This window comes from Triticum dicoccoides, chromosome 7A, assembly GCF_002162155.2.
Source record: "Triticum dicoccoides isolate Atlit2015 ecotype Zavitan chromosome 7A, WEW_v2.0, whole genome shotgun sequence".
Lineage (NCBI taxonomy): Eukaryota > Viridiplantae > Streptophyta > Magnoliopsida > Poales > Poaceae > Triticum > Triticum dicoccoides.
This window is the reverse complement of record NC_041392.1, coordinates 339,955,756-339,960,460: the sequence shown is the minus strand read 5'-3', so window position 1 is coordinate 339,960,460 and position 4,705 is coordinate 339,955,756. Positions and strand designations below refer to the sequence as shown.

General features: G+C 42.2%; 1 long non-coding RNA gene across 1 annotated transcript; it reads right to left on the bottom strand.

Annotated features, from left to right (window-relative positions):
* Window positions 1-522: 522 nt before the first annotated feature.
* On the bottom strand, window positions 523-3,394 carry LOC119331928. The gene is made up of 4 exons (XR_005160715.1): window positions 3,071-3,394; window positions 1,888-1,991; window positions 1,196-1,534; window positions 523-1,078 (listed from the first exon to the last, which is right to left on the bottom strand). It is a non-coding gene; the product is annotated as an uncharacterized LOC119331928 (long non-coding RNA).
* Between the last annotated feature and the right edge of the window lie 1,311 nt (window positions 3,395-4,705).

Sequence of the window (4,705 nt, the reverse complement as noted above, 5' to 3'; positions counted from 1 at the left end):
GGGGAATCATAGTCTCCATCATCCTTTCCTCACATGGGACAATGCTCTAATAATGAAGATCATCACACTTTTATTTACTTACAACTTAAGAATTACAACTCAATACTTAGAACAAAACATGACTCTATATGAATGCCTCCAGTAGTGTACCGGGATGTGCAATGAATCAAGAGTGACATGTATGAAAGAATTATGAATGGTGGCTTTGCCACAAATACGATGCTAACTACATGATCATGCAAAGCAATATGACAATGATGGAACGTGTCATAATAAACAGAATGGTGGAAAGTTGCATGGCAATATATATCAGAATGGCTATGGAAATGCCATAATAGGTAGGTATGGTGGCTGTTTTGAGGAAGGTATATGGTGGATTTATGGTACCAGCGAAAGTTGTGCGGCACTAGAGAGGCTAGCAATGGTGGAAGGGTGAGAGTGCGTATAATCCATGGACTCAACATTAGTCATAAAGAACTCACATACTTATTACAAAAATCTATTAGTTATTGAAATGAAGTACTACATGCATGCTCCTAGGGGGATAGATTGGTAGGAAAAGACCATCGGTCGTCCCCGACTGCCACTCATAAGGAAGACAATCTTCCCTAATAATAAAGCAACTAATGTTTCTGGTCGTCCGTCGTCGCACATTTTACAAAAAAGTCCTTATGTTGTTTTGAATTAAACCCACAGTCCCTCTTTAAGTGGTATTCTGAAAAAACGATTCGGTTTTATAAATTAGCCCCTGAATTTCTTAGAATTCAACCCGCGCTCCTTTCTTCTATCTTATCCAGTGACAGAGAGGGGGAGAGGGCACGCCATAGGAGGCTTTCTTGCATCGGCGGCTGCCCCCGCCTCCACTCTCCCTTGGGCTCCGACTCTCCCTTTCGCCTCCGGCCCTCTCGGTCTCTCCTCCGCCCAGCGCCTTGCTACTGTTGTTGCAGGGGAGGGAGAGGACGAGAGATACGGCTGGAGGGGAGGGGAGGGACTGAGAGAGAGTGGGAGAGCCGGAGAGGGCCGGCCGGCCTGAGCCGGACCTGCAGAACAGCGACACGGCGTGATCTGGAATACACACCTACAGAAGGCGGCCGGACAACATAGGTTAGCGGCAACGACAACTCCAAATCTGGCAAGCTCCTCTGCAGATTGGTGCTAGACAGCCACCGAACATGAAAGCATGCAGTACACACACCTACGAAAGGCCAAGCCTGATGGGCAATGGAGGATGGCGGCAACAAGAACTCCAAATCTGGCTAGCTCCTCTTGGTCGGCCTCACATGGTGCAAGAAATCAGCATGACCCCATTGAGGCACTTGGTCGGTGTATGCAGGAACACAAAAAACAAAGGTCAGCCAAAACTGACAACTCCAGACCTACGAAATCGGCATGACCGCAAGTGAAAGGAGCTGTGTCAGCCAGGCTTAGTGTTTGAATTTCTAGGTCACATACCTTCTTTACCTAGCTCTAATTAATTAAACTTGACCACTTCGGATGTTGGAAGATGGAGTGCAAATTTCACCAATTCTGTAAACTGCACAATCAATCTAGCGTTATTGTTTATTGATAACACCTAGGATTTAGCAAGTGGTCATGTTGTAGTTGAACAACATATTTTTTGTTTAGAACTGATCAAGTTATAAAGCTGTCAAAAATTAGACCAATGGAACAAGTCAATCTTCTTGTGCTTTGCCATGCAGGCAGCATGGTGTGCATTTCTGCAACACATGGTTTACTATTACATGCTACTTTAGTTTGCCTTTGTAGGCAATATTTCTGTCCCAGTGAAAAATTGGTCTATATAAAACAGAGGCGGCACTTTTTTTTGCCATGCTTTAAATAAAGGACACCAAAACGAGATGGGGGTGAGGGTTTGAGTTTTTGTACTTTTGCACGGAAAGATGTTGGCAGCTTTGTCGAATTGAACTTCTAAGTCGCGGATAGTCCCACGGATAGGTTGCATCCATTGTTGTGCTGGACTAAGCCTTCAGCTGCGACAAAAAAGAGAAAATAAAGAGTAGTGGCCATGACCAGTTAGCCCTGCAGATGGTAAAGGGGAACAAATTGGCAAGTATACGGGGGATGGCACAAGATAAAGGGGGAAAAGGTTTTAATGACAGTAAAAAGTTCCTACTCTGTTAGCCAAATCCAAAATAAAATGGCCCCATCTGATGAACAAAATGTCCCTCCTCTGTTTAACATATACTTGCATAGCTGATGCTTGTTAAGGACTCTATGAAAAAAAATCATGTACAAATTAAGGCCTGCAAGAACAAACCAGTACATGCATCATACCAAGTATAATTGCATAACTAATGCATGTTAACAACTCTGAAAATTTCCCATACAAATTCAGGCATGTGAGAGAGAACCAGTACATGCAACAAACCATGGTAAGGACTCTTTGTGATGATTCTTCAATCAATATTGAAAAGAATACCAATATCAACGAAACTTTGCAGCAGGCAGTGCTACATGCAGCAACATATATGATTGTGCAGACAACCTTGCTCAGGCCACTATACAAAAAATATAATTGAAATGTCTTGCCGTGTTCAGTTCAGTTCACACAACCTTGTTCTTACCCCAAGTGTTATTTTGGAAAATATCATCTGCCAAGCATATAATTGCCTAACTAATGCTTGCAATAATGCACAGAATCAATAAATAGCCCCATGTATGTTGAATAAAATTTCCAATTCATTGTCTGCAAAAAAAGTCAAAATAAGTTTGCCTCTCAATCTCAATCCCTGCATATATTCCCATGGTCGCTAGCTATGTGAATTCCCAAAAAATGTCCATCAAATAAATGAAATCCATTTGATGGATAGGAAAATTGCATCTGAATGCTCCCTGTGAATCCACATAGCCTAGCTGTTGCTATGTAACTACTCAACCCACGGGATTGATGAACAAAAATGTCTCCCGCTGTGCGTGCCTCTTCCTCTCCGGGCTCTCTCCTCTCCACACCCTCCCCCAGCACCACCCCACACACGACTGGGAGGATAACAGAGGGAGCGATTAAAAACAGAGGGAGGACAACACGAGCATAGTTTTTGGAGGGACTCACCTAGTGGCTTAGCTCCATAGTCGTGCGGACGCGCCTCTGCTGCACAGGCCGCAGTCGCGCGAGCTATCAGCAGCAAGCATCTAGGCTCCCTCCTCGCGCGGACGTCTCTTCCCCGATGCGGTCGCACGAGCTATCGATGCAACAACGACTGAAGTTCCTCACCGCACGGCCTTGCTCTCCCTCGTCTCGGTCGCACGATTTATCGCCACCAATCAGCTGATCCTCCACTCGCCGTCGCGGCCGCACGAGTTATCACCGCCGAGCAGCTTGCCCTCCACCGGCCGCCGATTTTGTGCTGAAGAACCTTATCACAATGGCAGAAAGAGGAAAGGGAATGGGTGAGGAAAAAAGACTAGAAACGACAAATTGTGCCAATCGAGAACTGCATCGTGTCGCCCAGGCTCTCTCACGCAAATCCTACGGCTCACGTGCAACCACTAGGATATGGAGTAATTTGGTGGTTGATACTTCTAATGTAAGACCAGAATGATAACATTTTAAGTAGTACTAATTCAAACTAATCTGTATATGTCAAGCTCCTTTATTATTTTTATTTGTTTCTTCTGAAATCAAGTGATTTTCTTGAGATACCTGTTTACAAGAATTTTTCAGATTGTAATTTTAAAATAATTCTTCATGAAGAACATACTATGTGGTCAGCGTAACAGTTAAGCTCTAGAATCTAGATATAGAGTCACCGGGTATTGCGATGTAGAGGCCGGGGGATTTTCTCCTTTTTGGAAAAAATGTCTCTGGAATGTAACTGTGAAATAAGGTGTTCTGTATGTTCTATTAGCTCATTTCTTTCTATTTGGTGTCTTACCTGGTAAATATTGTTTGATATATATGCAATGCTTCCATGCATAGGATTCAACGGCTACACACGTCATGATTGTAAGTATGAACACAAGAGAGTATTGATAGTTGAACCAATGAACACCAACAGTTTAGAGTGTATTCATTTCTTTGTAGGATGTCTTTTGGTTGCTATAATAAATAAGAATTGACAGTTTTCAACAAGCCTCAACATAGATTTGCTAGAACTTCAAAGGAAAAATTGCATGAATTCATACTTGTGTGCTACATTGGGATGGAAGCATTGTACTTACCAAAGAAGCATATGTAAGCATTTGATATTTTTCTACTTATTTTAAAATTACATGTGTTGCACTCGATGGAACTCTTCTCTACTATCCAAACCGTAGCAACGCACGGGCATTTTACTAGTCAATAAATAAATCATGCTCCGACTTCATCACATAACGGTTCACCATACGTGCATGCTACGGGAATCACAAACTTGAGCACAAGTATTACTCAAATTCACAATTACTCACTAGCATGACTCTAATATCAGCATCTTTATATCTCATAACAATCATAACGAATCGAACTTCTCATAGTATTCAATGCACTTTATATGAAAGTTTTTATTGTACCCCCTTGGATGTTTATCATATTAGGACTAATTTTATAACCCAAGAAAAGTACTATGCTGTTTAAAGACTCTCAAAATAATATAAGTGAAGCATGAGAGTTCAACAATTTCTATAAAATAAAACCACTTCCGTGCTATAAAAAGATATAAGTGAAGCACTAGAGCAAAATTGCCTAGCTCGACAGATATAAGTGAAG